The following is a 17,438-nucleotide window of genomic DNA, read 5'->3' on the forward strand; positions in this document are numbered from 1 at the left end:
TACGATGTAATTTTCTTATTATACACCTGGAATTCGTCTGTGAGCATGCTGATGGTTTCATTCAAGAAATGTGTTCCACAATCACTCATTAAGATTTTTAGATAACCAAATCGGGTCAACACGTTTTCGAACAAAAACTTCGCAGTTGTGGCAGCTATGTAGTCTTTGACCGGCTGTGCTTCTGCCCATCGTGTCAGGTACTCGGTTGCAGTGATGATGTAGCAGGTGCCCGTCTTTCCTTGAGGTTTGATTGGTCCCACAAAGTCGATTGCCCATTTCTCAAATGGATGTAGTGTCATTTGTGGATGTAACAACATCTTGTCCCTCCATGATGATTTTCCTATCCTTTGGCATATATCGCAGGCCTTATAGTGTGCTTTCGAATCCTGGTGCAAGGTTGGCCACCATAACCCTACGCGAAGAATCTTTTGTGCGGCCGCGTGTCCAACATAGTGTCCTCCTACAATGACCCCATGCGCTTCTGTGAGGATCTGGCTTCATTCAAATTCAGGTACGTATCTTTGCAATATCTCATCATTCCCCATTTTGTATAGGTGCCCCGCGATGACAGAAAAATCCACTGCGCACACCACGAATTCTTTCTTTTGTTTGATGGAATATTCCTTCGGTGCCATCCTTGTCAAAAAATGGATTATATCTTCGAAGTGTTCATCTGCGACACGTATCACAAAGTGCTGCTCATCAGGTAGTTCCTCCTCCAAATTAGTGGGTTCCTCACCCGTCTCAATTCATGACAAGTGATCTTGTCTTGCGTTCAAGCATCCTGGCTTGACTATGACCTCAAAATCATATTCTTGGAATAGTAAGAGCCATCAGCATGTGCGCCCCATGAACACATGCTTATTGACTAGGTATTTTAACATGGAATGGTCAGTATACATCTTAAAATGTCCTACAAGGAAATAGTGTCGGTATTTTTGGATCGCATACACCATCGCTAACCCCTCTCGCTCAGTGGTGGAATACTTCTTTTCAGCTTTGGGCAATCTCCCACTTGAAAATACGATTGGGTGATCCACGCCCTCCGCACCCTCCTGTGTGAGTACTTCTCCCAGCGCAATACACGATGCATCAACATGTACATGAGACTCCACATCCCATTTTGGGAAGACTAGGATTGGAGTGGAGGCTAGTTTCCCCTTCAGGACATCCAAAATCTTCATGCAATCATCATTCTAAGAACATGTAACATCCTTTTTCAATAGTTTTTCCATCGGCGTTGTTATTTGGGCATAACTTTTGATGAGTTTTCTATAGTACCCTCTATGCCCCAAGGTAGCGTGCAGCTGTTTAACACTACACAATGCTTCCAAATTTAGAATAATAGAAATATTCCTAGGGTCCACAATCAATCCTTGTTTGCAGACCACATGTCCTAGCAGGTTTCCAAAGGGGACGAGGAAGGTGCACTTCTTAAGGTTCAGCGCAATCAGGTGTCGGCATCAAGTGTCTAGCATTAAGTGTAAGCTTACTACATGGTGCTTAACTAATCCAAATACAGTCCAATCATCCAGATAGACCTCCAAGAACTTTTGGATGTATTCTTTGAACGCAGCCACAACGATGAGCGAAAAGATGGCTGGCACATTCTTTAGTCCAAACAGCATAATAGTGTATTGAAAGCAACCCCTTTCTGTCATGAAGGTCATTTTACTCCTGTCTTCTAGCGCGATCTTGATCTGATGGTACCTTGAAAACCCGTCCATGAATGAGTATGCTTCCTAGCCACCAACATTCTGTAGTACTTCATCTATGAACGGTGCCGGGAATGGATCCTGTACACAGGTGTCGTTCAATTTTCTAAGGTTGATGCGTATTCTTATTTTGCCCTTCTTCTTTCTCTCCTGTACCACCATAGGACTCACCCAGTCGGATTCTTCCACTGGCTCAATAACTCCTACGACAAGCATTTTGTCTAATTCTTCAGAGACATTTCCTTATATTTTGGATTCAAGCGGTAAGGATGCTGCCTAACCAGCTTCACGTCTGGTTTCAGGGTGATCTTCATCATTCCTAATTCACCAATGATCCCTTTCAAGTTCATGATTTTGGTCGGGAACAAATCTAGGTATTCGCGGAGTAACTCAACAACCTTATCCACCATGGCGTCATCCCAATAGTCCCCAAGTGTTGCGTACTTTGGTTCCACCTCCGTTCCAATGTTGACCTGCTTTGTTTTTCTTGGACACCTAATCCTCTATGGGTTAGTGTGGAAGCTAAATAGACTAAGGAAGTGCACGAGACCTTGGGATGTGAAACCCAACAGTCAAACCATGTACTATAAATGTATATGTTTTGTTAATAAAAAAATACTCTCATGTTTTATCTTTCATATTCTGTTGCTGACCATGTGTGTGTTTAACATGGTACCAGAGCGAGCAATCTCCTGCCCTGCTCAAATGTGAGCCACCTGTTTATGTGGCCTTTGTAAACCAATGCTCTCCTCCTGATTATACTTTTCTGAGCATTTCTTAGAATAGAGGTTGTTACCTCTATCAGCGCTGCCATTCCTCTGCTGTGAGTAGTCTTGGCCCTCTGCAACTTAAATTCTCTATTTTGAAATCCTATCAGCCATATTTTAGCTACATTCTTTGTGGACACTAACCCAAATAGAAAATAATGGTAGCTCTAACGCTTCCACTGACTTGAAAGCATCATTATTCCCCTGCGACTCACTATTATTCCACTGGCATGTTCCTTCTGCTACGCTATTCCTATAGCTGCTCCACCTGCATATAAAATGTTTCTCTCTCCCATACATTGCTAAAATTCCAGTTCTTGAAACACTCCATACGCAGCACTAATATATAGCCTGTTCTAGTTCTTGAAATGGTCCATACACTGCTCTCTCCTATACGCACAATGCTCAGCCTCCCTTGACTTCATTTATCACTGCTCATACGCAGTACTCATATATTTGTAACTCCTACCCTACCATAATGTGCCTAGGTTCATCATCAAATATTGATTTCTCTGCTCAGATTCACACTCCTTGCCTCCTCCCATACTCTATTGATGCGTTACATCCTTTGCGGCAATTAGACCATTGGATCATCAAAATTCTGTCTAAGAGGAGGAAAGATCAAAAGAAAATTTGATCTATGCTCTCTCGGGTTTGATATATGAAGGTTTTCAATGTTGCCTATATTTCTACCTGAAATTTTGGAGGTTTCAAATGTTGTAGATGCAGTTGAAGGAATGCACACCACTCAAAGGTTGTTCAGGATTGACATAATGAGGATGGGCAACGCAACAATGCTCAGACTGGGGGTTGTCATCTGATCCCCGATCCCTCCGTTTAAGCCGTCTCCCGAGGCTAGGGGGGGTAGACCCTATGGGATAAAAGAAGATGAACTATGGACCAGTTGGGTTGGGAGACACAACAAGGCAATTTAGCACTTGATTGATTTAGAAATTAATGTACCAGTGCCTTATGGAGTTAATGATTAAATGATTATTTATTAAATGTTGCAAAAGTATAAACCATGTAAAAAAATCATTTATCATCAAATAACCCAAGAAAAGATTAATTTTGTCAAATGTGAGATAATCAATAAATGCACAATGCTTTAACCATGTTCCAACAATTAAAAGTTAAAAGGTTAATTGCTTTAAGCAACCAAGAAATTTAAATGCTAACCAGATTTCAAATAGTTAATCTCCAGATAATAAACATTTTAAGCACATTTAACTATAGAAAAGTGGAACATAGATAGCACGAAAGACACCAAAAATATTTTCACTTTTAGTTAATTTTTTCATTTTTTTTTTAATAAATTTATATATATATATATATATATATATATATATATATATATATATATATATATATATATATATATATATATATATATATAATACAAAATTTTAAATCAAAATAAAACAAAACTAAAATCCTAAACAAAAATAAAATCTAATCTAAACTAAAGTCTAATCTAAAATCTAAAAAAAAACTTTTAGATGCTTTTTTATACTTTTATTATTTTTATATTTTTTAAATTATTTTTAAAGTCAAAATTAACAAAATTAAATCTAAGGTAATTGACAATGAAATTTTAAAAGGGATGCACTAAATATATACAAATGAACTGAAATTAAAAAATAATTAAATTCTAAACTATAGCAAAAGTAAAATGGAATCTAATTAACTTTAAAATCTAAAAACTAAAATAATCTAATTCTAGAACTTAAGATCCTAAAAAAATAAATAAAAAGGAAATTTTTTTTATTAAAGCCTTTTATGAATTTTTTGATTTTTTATATTTTATATTTTTTATGATTTTAAAATTTAAATTCAAAATGAAACAAAACTAAAATCTAAATAAAATCTAATCTAAAACTATGAAGGGACTTTTTATATTTTTTAAATTCTAAAATTTAAAAATCAGAATAAAGCTAAAATTTATTCTAGACTATATAAAATAAAATCTAAATCTAAAACTAAGATCTAACTTAAAAAAAAACAAAGTCTAATCTAATTTTGATTGAAATGAAACAGAACTTTTATAAAATCCTAAACTTAAAAAAACAAAAAAAAAAATGAAATCAATTCTAATTAAAAATTAAATGAAAACACAAGAGCTTACCCTAACGCATACATAAAAACTTAAAAGAAAACCGAAATTTCTGTTCTGGTGTATTTTTTCTACAGGTATGCATGAGAAATTTGATGGTGGTAGAGAGCAGAATGAAAAGGTGTTGCGTAGGGATAAGGAGGGAGAATTGTTGCAGGTTAAAAATTGGTAGAAGTATAGCATCACGCAGATAGACGGATAGGCAAGGATGAAAATATGGCTGCACAGATTTAGATAACTGTTGAAGGTTGTGTGCAGATATGCGTTGAACTGAGGCAGCGGCGTGGAGAAAGAAGATTGAGCTGCGAAAGAAAGAAGACCAGCATGCAGGTGCAGCAATGAGTGAAGGTACAAGGGAATTGCATGGGGAGTGGTGGGGGAAACTAGGATGGCGAGATATAGACTGCGGAATTGATTACTGTAGATAGCTGTGATGAGATTTGGCAACGCACTGGAGGACAACACATGCACGGCGTGGTGATGGCTGCGTGAAGGATGGCAGCGTAACTCGATAATGGATAATTTTTTTTTTTTGCGTAAAATGGACGTCAGAACACTGCGTGAAGGATCAGTTGGGAAGGCCGCAGAAATTGATAGCCAAGGGAAATGTATGAAGCATGGATGGGGAAGAAAAATTCAGATTTCAAATGTAGGTTGAAGACTACGCGGGATAATGAGGAGATGGATGCAACAACAGGGGAAGAATGTTTGCGGTTTGAAGCAATTGAAAAAAATGTCGCTGCAAGGAAGTATGGTAGCAAGAAGGACGCCAATCTGGAGGTTTGGATAGCATGAACCTTAAAAAAAATTCAAAAAATTTCAGTGAAAATGAAAACCCCAGGTAGCAGCAGAAAGAGGGACTAGAAAACCCTCCAAATTCTCTAGTAAATTTTAAATCACCCTGCTTTAGGTTTGTCTAATGAAAACCCTGAAAAGTTTTCAAGATTTGTACCTGCAAATTGCAAAAACTGAAAACCCAGAAGTAAAATGTGCCAGAAACAAAACTGAAAACCCTAAAACCAGCTAAAAATTTACAATATTTATAGATTTTTGACTCTTAAGTAGCCAGATTTAGCAATAATCCACAGTAATATTTTCAGAATTTAAATTTAATGTGAGATGCTTGAGAAAACCCTTCATGCATTCATAAAAAAATAAAAAAAATAAATGATAAGCCCACGATTAAAACTGGCTAGAATCTTTCAGAAAATACAATCCGGGAGTTGGCTAGTTTAGCCAAGAATTTCCCCAAACACCTAATAATCTAAAAAAAGAGATTTCCTGCACAACATAAAATCAACCATTAACATAGAGGGAGAAAACAATAGTGAAATCCAAATCAAATGGAGATACCTGCCATTATATTTCAGAATCTAAACTATCATTCAAACCCCAAAGATTAGACAAGATACCTATGCCTAAATCAATCTTCATCAAGCTATTATCAATGGCTGAAAATAAAATTGTGCAGAAAAATAAATCATCTTACAACACTTCGAGAAGAGTAACACCAACACGATTTTTAACCCCAAAGTCTTTCTTTATTGCACAAAAAATGACTACAAGAGAGCTTTCTTTAGCACCACACTCGTCGATCCAATCTGATCTCAAATGACACCTAACACACTATTTAAAGGAAAATTTCCCAATGGCTAGTTCGAGTGATCCGTATCAAACTAATCTCGACCATCAATGAGGATAAAAATCCCTTTTAATCTCATTCGTCGAAATTTTAAGTGCATTTTAAAATATTAAAAATTTAAAACTTTGCATTTATTTTCTTAAAACTTTGACTTATTATTATTTTATTATTCTATTTTATTTTTCAATTTTTTAATTCATTTATTTATTTTAATTTTTAATTTTTTAATTTTTTAATTTTTATAATTTTTTTATTTTATTTTATTTTATTTATTTATATCTTTTATTATTTATTTATTTATTTATTTTATTTTTTGGATCCTCGAACTTAGCCTTTGGAAAAATCACCTAGGACCTAGGACTAAGGACTTATGAGGGGATAAAACATTTTCTAACCCTCAAGACACTTTACATCATGACTTTTACAATTTTACATCTCAAGGGGGAAAACCCATTTGACATAGACCCTCATAGACCACCCAGTTCTGTGACATAACTATAATCTAGCAGATCAAGCAATTTGTAATAACCTGACCAAATAGTAAATTACTTTTACATAGACTCGACTAAGTACACTAGGAATCCCCTAAAATTCGAATGACAAAATCATTCAGGCTTTGGGGTTAGGCTGAAGGAAAACTCTTCCGATCATAGATCAGTGAGACAAAAAACTGTCCGGAACATAGATCATCACTAGAAAATTAGGTTTGCCTAGGCAGTTTACATACATGACTCGGATCTGCTAAGATTATTTACAATTTACACATGCAGACTGGGTTTACAACATAACATGATTGGGATGATGATGATAGTCGAATGGCATGGACACGTCGATCTAGTGTTGTCCCTTTTTGTAAAAAAGGGGGCGTACTGCTATGGGTAGTTGACACGTAGTGGTCAACATCTAGCCTACTTGGGGACTTGTTGCTGCACTATAGGAATGTGTGAATCCAGAATTTGCATCCATGCAACACACAACAAAACATAAGTAATGTCCATTCAAAAATCATCATATAACATTAAGCACAGGAAAGATATAAGCTCTTCATTTATTAACTAGTCTAACAACATGAAAAGTAAATCTAATCCAAAAAAAAATGAAAACGCTGAAAAAAAGGAGTAGGGTTAGAAATACAGAGGATGCCCCAAGGCATCAGATGTGTTCAATATAATGTATACTGAGCATTTTCCTGCTTTCAGGCAAATCTATCGGTTGCTTGTCAGATGTGCCATGTCCAATTCTGCAATATGGTAGGACTTTTTCATATCTGAAAATCAAGTTGCTCATGGCCGTCTGATGCATCAAATATTCTTCTCGTTTTCTTTTTCTTGCGCTTTTTCTTCGTGGCAGGGTATATCACTGATGACGCGGAACTTTCTGCTTCAAAGCTCTCAAATGAAGTATGTAAGATATGCATGACATGTCTTTCTTCATTCTGCATCTGCCCTGCCAAGGATTATGGATCAATCTCACAGGTGCCATGAGTTATAACTTGATCTTCTATGACTGTTGGATTAACCGTGTGAGCATCAACCTTATTATTAATTTCCCTTTTATCCAGGTCACCTTCAATTATCCACTTTTCAATGGGACAAAGGACCTCATAATAAGATGGAGCTTGTTGCAACATATAAGAAGGCTCTTGATCTATTAACGTTCCCTGGTTTCTTTCATCCTCTGATAGCTGTTGAAATTTCTAAACCTGTATATTAATGGCATCTATCTGGCTAGAGTTTTCAACCTTTATAGCACTAATTTCCCTGGCATGGTCTTCTTCCACAGTTAATAACTTATTTTGCATGAAATTAATTTCCCTATCATGATTAGCTTTCATGGTCGCCATATTTTTTTCTAAACCTAATAACTTGCTTTTCATAAAACTAATTTCTATGTCATGATTAGTTTTCATGGCCTCAATTTCCTTAGCATGCTGATTTTGATTGATCTCCATCTCCTTATTACATTTTTCCAAGTGGGTGCATAAAGTTCTCACATCATTGGCGTAATTAGTTTGATTGATCTCCATATTTTTTACCAGTTGCATTAGTTCTTGCATAATTTGCTTCTAATCTTCCTTTTCATTATCGAGACTTATTTTATAATTTGTCCCTGCTTTTCTACTATCATGGATTTGATCTGCAATGGTACAAGTGGATGGCACATTCTGATATGAAGAATTGTCTTGAAATCTTTCATCGACAGCTGGACCTTTTATAAGATTACTTTCATTCTATTGCACAATTCTAGGGGCACAAGGCGAGCTATCTGGATCACCATATCTATCTTTAAAACATTGACAATGTCTTGTAAAGAAGTGAAAGAATATTCAAGACAACTATTAAACCAGTTCAAAGCATCATCCTCTAAAGAAAGGACAAATAGATGCATTTTGACATCTTCATGATTATACTGAGGAGATCTACAATACATGGTCATTATACAAGTAAACCTGCCTAGATGCTTTTTAACAACGACTGAATCACCGCCCGAGAACACAAGTAATTTAGAAATGGCCACTTTCGAAACATCACGGTGAACATCAGTAAAATGACATGGTTTAAACAAATAATCCATGATGAATAACGATGGACCAAATGGATGATAGAAAGAGATCTCTGCTCAAGAATATCAAGAGATGAAAAAAGTGGAGTTGCCACTTGAACAATGAATCTAATTATAGGATCCAAAAAGCAACCAACAAGCAGATACGAGGGAGGCTTCTTGTCTGGGAAAAAATAAAAGAAATGGAGTCGCCACCCAAACAAGAAATGAACTAAAGAGTAATTGTTGATATGATGAAAGATAAGGTGATGAAAATATCCAAATGATGCCAAAAAATGTTGGCCGTTTGACAGGCTAATGAATGGCGGAAAAGATGAGATGATGCCAAAAAATGTTGACCTTGCCAGCTCAAATGAAAAGATTCTAGATTCTAGATGAGAGAGAAAAATGAAGATGAAATGTCATTGAAATGCCAAGGACAAAAAAACTTTATCCCCAGCAATGACGCCAAAAAATGTTGTCGCACAGATTGTCTGGGCAGCACGACAATGCTCAGATTGGGCGCTGTCACCTGATCCCTGATTCCTCCATTTAAGCCATTTCCTGAGGCTAAGGGGGGTAGACCCTATGGGATAAAAGAAGACCAAATATGGACCAGTTGGGTTGGGAGACATAGCAAGGAAATTTAGCACTTGATTGATTTAGAAATTAATGTACTAGTGCCTTATGGAGTTAATGATTAAATGATTATTTATTAAATGTTGCAAAAGTATAAACCATGTAAAACAATCATTTATCATCAAATAACCCAAGCAAATATTAATTTTTCCAAATGCGAGATAATCAATAAATGCACAATGCTTTAACCATGTTCCAGCAATTAAAATTTAAAAGGTTAAATGCTTTAAGCAACCACGAAATTTAAATGCGGACTAGATTTCAAATAGTTAATCTCTGGACAATAAGAATTTTAATCACATTTAACTATAGAAAAGTGGAACATAGATAGCACGAAAGACACCAAAAATATTTTCAATTTTTAGTTAATTTTTTCAATTATATATATATATATATATATATATATATATATATATATATATATATATATATATATATATATAATAAAATTTTAAATCTAAATAAAAAAACTAAAATCCTAAATAAAAATAAAATCTAATCTAAACTAAAGTCTAATCTAAAATCTAGAAAGAACTTTTAGATGCTTTTTTTATACTTTTATTATTTTTATATTTTTTGAAATTATTTTTAAAGTCAAAATTAACAAAATTAAATCTAAGGTAAATGACAATGAAATTTTAAAAGAGACACACTAAATATATACAAATGAATTGAAATTAAAAAATAATTAAATTCTAAACTATAGGAAAAGTAAAATGGAATCTAATTAACTTTAAAATCTAAAAACTAAAAATAATCTAATTCTACAATTTAAAATCCTAAAAAAATAAAATAAAAAATAAAAAGGAACTTTTTTTTATTAAAGCCTTTTACGAATTTTTTGATTTTTTATATTTTATATTTTTTATGATTTTAAAATTTTAAATTCAAAATGAAACAAAACTAAAATCTAAATAAAATCTAATCTAAAACTATGAAGGGACCTTTTATATTTTTTAAATTCTAAAATTTAAAAATCAGAATAAAGCTAAAATTTATTCTAGACTATATAAAATAAAATCTAAAACTAAAACTAAGATTTAAAAAAAAAAATAAACAAAACAAAGTCTAATCTAATTTTGATTGAAATGAAACATAACTTTTATAAAATCCTAAACTTAAAAAAAAAAAAAAAAACGAAACCAATTCTAATTAAAAATTAAATGAAAACACAAGAGCTTACCCTAACGCATACATACAAAGTTAAAAGAAAATCAAAATTTCTGTTTTGGTGTATTTTTCCTGCAGGTACACGTGAGGAATTTGACGGCAGCAAAGAGTAGAATGAAAAGGTGCTGCGTAGGGAGAAGGAGGTAGACCTATTGCAGGTCAAAAATGGGTAGAAGTATAGCAGCACGCAGATAGACGGATAGGCAGGGATGAAAATATGGCTATGCAGATTTAGATAGCTGCTAAAGGTTGTGTGCAGATATGTGTTGAACTGAGGCAGCCACGTGGAGGAAGAAGATTGAGTTGCAGAAGAAAGAAGACCAGCGTGCAGGTACAACAGTAAGTGAAGGTACGAGGGAACTGTGTGGGGAGTGGTGGGGGAAAATCGGATGGCGAGATATAGACTGCGGAATTAATTACTGCAGATAGCTGTGATGAGAGATGGCAACGTGTTGGAGGACAATGCAGGAACAGCGTGGGAATGGCTGTGTGAAGGATGACAGCATAACCGGGTAATGGATATTTTTTTTTTTTTTTTGCGTAAAATGGATGGCAGAACACTGCGTGAAGGATCAGTTGGGAAGGCCGCAGAAATTGACAGCCACGGGCAATGTATGAAGCATGGATGGGGAAGAAAAAATTAAATTTCAAATGTAGGTTGAAGACTACGTGGGATAATGAGGAGATGGACACAACAATAGGGGAAGTATGCAACAACAGGGGAAGAATGGTTGTGGTTTGAAGCAATTGAAAAAAAATGTTGCTGCAAGGAAGTATGGTAGCAAGAAGGATGCCAATCCGGAGGTTTGGACAACATGCACCTTCAAAAAAAATTCAAAATTTTTCAGTGAAAATGAAAACCCCAGGTAGCAGCAGAAAGATGGACTAGAAAACCCTCCAAATTCTCCAGTAAATTTTAAATCACCCTGCTTCAGATTTGTCTAATGAAAACCCCGAATTTTTTTCAAAATTTGTACTTGCAACCTACAAAAACCGAAAACCCAGAAGTAAAATGTGCTAGAAACAAAACTAAAAACCTTAAAATCAACTAAAAATTTACAATATTTACAGATTTTTGACTCTTAAGTAGCCAGATCTATCAATAATCTACAGTAATATTTTTAGAATTTAAATTTAATGTGATATGCTTCAGAAAACCCTTCATGCATTCATAAAAATAATAATTAAATGATAAGCCTAGGATTAAAACTAGCTAGGTTCTTTCAGAAAACACAATCCAGGAGTTGGTAGGTTCAGCCGAAAACTTCCCTGAATGCCCAGTAATCTAAAAAAAGGGATTTCTTGCACAACTTAAAATCAACCATTAACATAGAGGGAGAAAACAATAGTGAAATCCAGATCAAATGGAGATACTTGCCATTATATTTCAAAATCTAAACTATCATTCAAATCCCAGAGATCAAACAAGATACCTGTGCCTAAATCAATCTTCATCAAGCTATTATCAATGGCTGGAAATAAAATAATGCAAAAAAATAAATCATCTTACAACACTTCTAGAAGAGTAACATCAACAAGATTTTTAGCCCCAAAGTCTTTCTTTATTGCACAAAAAATGACTACAAGAGAGCTTTCTTTAGCACCAGACTCTCCGATCCAATCTGATCTCAAATGACCCCTAACACCCTATTTAAAGGAAAAAGTCCCAATGGCTAGTTCGAGTGATCCATGTCAAACTAATCTTGACTGTCGATGAGGGTCAAAATCCCTTTTAATCTCATCCATCGAAATTTTAAATGCATTTTAATATATTAAAAATTTAAAACTTTGCATTTATTTTCTCAAAAATTTAACTTATTATTATTTTATTTTATTTTTCAATTTTTATTTATTTTTCAATTTATTTATTTATTTTAATTTTTCAATTTTTTAATTTTATTTTAATTTAATTTAATTTTTAATTTTTTATATCTTTTATTTTTTATTTTTATTTTTTTATTTTTTGGATCCTCGAACTTAGCCTTTGGAAAAATCACGTAGGACCTAGGACTTAGGACTTATGAGGGGATAAAACATTTTCTAACCCTCAAGACACTTTACATCATGAATTTTACAATTTTACATCTCAAGGGGGAAAACCCATTTGACATAGACCCTCATAGACCACCTAGTTCTGTGACACAACTATAATCTAGCAGATCAAGCAATTTGTAATAACCTAACCAAATAGTTAGAGTTATTTCCAAATTACTTTTACATAGACTCGACTAAGTACACTAAGAATCCCCTAACATTCTAATGACAAAATTCATTCCAGCTTTGGAGTTAGGTTGAAGGAAAACTCTGCCGATCATGGCTCGGTGAGACAAAAAACCTTCCGGAACGTAGATCATCACTAGAAAATTAGGTTTTCTTAGGCAGTTTACATACATGACTCAGATCTGCTAAGATTATTTACAATTTACACATGCAAACTGGGTTTACAACATAACATGTTCGTGATGATGATGACAGTCGGATGGCACGGACATGTCGATCTAGCGTTGTCCCTTTTTGCGAAAAATGGGGCATATTGCTATGGGTAGTTGACACATATTTTTCAACAAGGAGGACTCTGAAGTTGAAGCTGAAGCCGAATTTGAAGTTGATTTGATGACATATTCTGAAACGATCGAGTTCTGTGAATCTAGCGTGGAATATCTATCTTGAAAATTGAAATCCTGCCAATAATTGTTAATATTGCACCTTTGTGATGAGTTCTATGCATTGGAATGTTCCTTGAAGACTCCAACATATGAGTAAGGAATTAGTGTATTTGCAAGCTAGCATATATTTGTCAAAGCTCTCTATAAATTTTGTGGTTTGGAATAGTCTAAAATGAAGATGAACCGTCCTGTATTTGTTGGTATTTCAATAGTCGTTAAGAGGTTGATTGAAGCTTCGGTCCATTGTGATACACAAATTTCTTCTTGACAATACCTACGGCTCTGAGAGAAGCATATGAGAAGTGTGCGGTGATTCACCTGATACTAGCAAAGCTTTGAGAGAGTTAGTGAAAGAAAACAAAGTTAAAAGGTTTGGCAGAGGTAGGAGAGCTGATCCCTATGTGTATATGGCTATGGTTCTGCTTTCCTTTGCTGACCTCGAACTTCTAAAGGTGACAGACGCAATGGAATCATTTGATTCAATTGAGGAGTAGATGGAAATTCCATCATGATTCTTCATGGCATTCAGGTTTTAATTATTCAGAAATCTGTGTAGAATTGTTGATGAATTTTTATAAGACAATGAATTAAACACAGGGCATGGAACTATGGGAAAGCCCTATGCTTTGTTGTCCAGGCTTGATAGAGAAGTTTGTTTATTCGATGGTTTTCTACTTTGACGAGCCATCATTTTGTTTCTTATTTCGGTTTAAAAGAACATCTTTCATTTTTCTGCCAGAGTTGACAATATATATATATATATATATATATATATATACTTTACTTTACTTTTATATAATATTCATTGTAGATGTGGGTGGATCTTCAATTTGAGCATCTCTAAAGTTATTCGGCCGTGCATGAAGTTAAATTTATTCGGTTTCCCATTTAGTATGTTTATCATTGAAACTGGATGCAAAGAAATAGAGGCTTCGGTTTGAAACAAAAGATTGGAAACAATTAATATTTAGTCCAGAAAACACATACTGGAGCGTGAACAGTACAGTTGGCGAATGCGACAGTTCAGAACGTTGGCAACGATAGTCAAGAAGGGGTAAAATGAATGACGTTTTGAAGGTGAATAAAAAAAAAATAAAGTTCGTCTAGGCATCGTTGTCAAGGACGAGGGTGACAACATCAAGTGTATGCCCATATTTTCAAGAATATTTTCACTTTATGCTGAGCAAAACAAGTTACAGTTTGCTATTCCTGGCGGCCTTATTGGTGTGGGTACCATAATAGATCCCGTGCTGACAAGCTTGTGGGGCAAGTCCTTGGAAAAGTTGGCGAGCGATCTTATTATATGTTGGATGTTTTATTTCTGTGACATGAACTGTCTTTGCATCTGTCCTAAACTTTGAGTGTATTAATCCGTTTGGTGAGGATGTTGGTCTAGTAAGCTGATCTGATATGTGTAAGAATGTATTGGTGTGTTTTGCTGGTATGGTGCATGTGAGGCATTTAAACTAAATGTTGGTTGAAGCTATACATTAAAGGGAGCCCCATACGTGTTTAATTCCTTTTATTATATGTTATTATTGTATGGTATATACATTGTGATGTGAATTTACACGTTGAATTCTCTTTATGAAGTGTGTATGTATGGTATCTGATGACGTTGCCATGATATACAATATTTGATGAGTAATGATGAGTAGTGGCTTATATGCTCATATTGAAGGTAGAAAGTTGAAAATTAAAAGCAATATTTTATGGAGGAGAGTTCAATCATTCCCTACTTTAAGAACTTAAGAACTATTACACGTTGATTGTAATAGTGGTGCACTTGTTATGGCTCTAATTGGTGGAGTATTAGAGTTTCTCAAAACTCTTATACAATCTAACATTGATGAAACAGTGAAAATAAGTAAAGATTCTCTTTCAAACATTCAAAATTGTCTACAAAATTCACAAGAGAAAATTAATTTTTTGCAGCTTCAATCTCAACTCAAACAAGAAGAATTACAGCAGCAGAGTCATCTTTCTAAACATGTTTCTGTTTAGAAGATTGAAACAAACTCCCATAAACAGTAAGAAAATAATGCAACAGTTGTACATGCAGATGCAGAAGTTCAATTTGCACTTCCCAAGCCCGTCATCAGACCTTGGGAATAGCTTGTCCACAACAAGCACAGAACTGGTCTTGGATATGACAAGGACGTGTCCTTTCACATTCCAGACTACTCAAAGCCCATTAAGTTTCAGAGTGTTGGATTCATTCATGACAGTTCACCTCCAGCTGTTCCAGATTCTACTCCGCTTCCACAACAACAACAATAGATTATGAAATGCCAACACTATGACCGAGTTGGCCATATGAAAGATCACTGTTTTGATCTTCATCCATGTAAGCACTGTCATAAAACCACCCATTCTTCACATAGATGCTTTGGAAAAAAACCTCTTGCAAGAACAAATATTCATCTTGGATGGATTGCTTCTTGGCAATGGGCATCAGTAGCCAAGAAGATATTCCAGTCACATGTTAGAACTTGTTCCAGAGTATTAAATAGTCTTGCAGTTGGTTTTTCTCCATCATCTCACCTTGTATCTAACAAGGGGGGAAATGATGGTCATCTACAAGCTTCAAAGCCACATCAAGTGAGCCTGAGCCACAACCTACCACACCCATTTCAGAGTGGTAGCTAGAGACAAAGATGCCCCTTAGCATGTCTTTAGTTGGTAATTTGGGACACTTCCTCTAGCAGAAGACTTCAGCTTCTTGCCAGTTTCAGAAGAATTCTAGGAATAGAATTGGGGACACTTCCTATAACAGAAGACTTCATCTTCTTGCCAGACTTGGAAGAGTTCTAGGAATTGCATTTTGTTGGTCATCCTTAAACCATCGCAGGTTGATACTTCCATTTTCAGGTTGAAGTTCTCCGTTTTATGCGGGGTGAGATCTCCCTTTCATGGTTGAAAGTTTCCCTCTTCAAAACAATAGGAGCACTTCCTCTAGCAGAAGACTTGAGCTTCATGCCAGAATTGGAAGAGTTTCAGGAACTGCACTAAGCGTTGCAGTGTTGGTGGTCATCCTTAAACCACCACCCTTTATACCAACATTGTAGAGAGCACATTTAGCCTAGTGCTGCCATGCATTTTTTTCAAATTTTGTATTACAGCTCTTCTCTTGGACTCATACATAACCCTTCGGATTAAGGGGGGAAATGTTGGACACATAATCCTCTATGGGTTAGTGTGGAGGTCGAATAGACTAAGGAAGTCCAAGAGACCTTGGGATGTGAAACCCAATGGTCAAACCATGTACTATAAATGTATATGTTTTGTTAATTAAAAGATATACTCTTATGTTTTATCTTTCATATTTTGTTGCGACCATGTGTGTGTTTAACAGTTTTTAGTGGCGTGGTGATGTCAGGATTCTCAATCAATGGTCCTCGAACCTTGCGACAACCTTCTGTTTCTAGAATGTTGAGATTTCGTGGGTCCTCATCATCCTCCTCAACATTTGTGTTGTAACATTCTAGTGCGTATCTCAGCTGTATCACCCATTCTGGCTGGAGTACTTCTATGGGTTCTTGGGGTGTTTTGAAGATAGCGGCTTTTACTTCCTGCAACACATCATCAATAGTATCCCACCAGTGATCTTCGAATGTGAAATTTAATAGAAATCCCTCCCGCAATATATCCCATTCTCTCATACCATGGTGGAGATCCATCTTAGTATACCAATTCATGGGTATGACGTCCAGGGTATGGTAGAACAAACGTACCCATTCAGGCTGTGGCTCTTCCCCATAGACCTTGGTCCATTTCGTGAGGTGTGTACGTGGATCATCCCGTCTATCATACTTGTCTACTAGACACAACTGTGGTTTCCCAAATCGTAGATGCATCATTCTTCTGCATCTACACCAGTCCTTAATATTTCTCTGATGCGTACCCCACCATCTTGCGGGTGTAGCGTGCAGTCCCATTTCAGAGCGTCAAAATGTTGCTGTTCTGGTACTTTGCTCTCAAATTTGTTCAGAAAGTCATCCACCGTGGTCAACTCGTCATACCTAGGTAGATCCCTTATCTCTGTTGTCACGCAACATAGTGATCTTATCATCATATTGCAATTAAGCATTGTTACTTCATGTAACCAATTCTGCCATCGTTCTATTTCTTCGTCTAAATCTGAAGTGTAGGAGCTTTCGTGATCCCACGAAATCCTTCCATTTG

Source organism: Pinus tabuliformis, chromosome 1_2, assembly GCF_031772625.1.
Source record: "Pinus tabuliformis cultivar Carrire ecotype Pingquan chromosome 1_2, CPIR1, whole genome shotgun sequence".
In the NCBI taxonomy this organism is placed as follows: Eukaryota; Viridiplantae; Streptophyta; class Pinopsida; order Pinales; family Pinaceae; genus Pinus; species Pinus tabuliformis.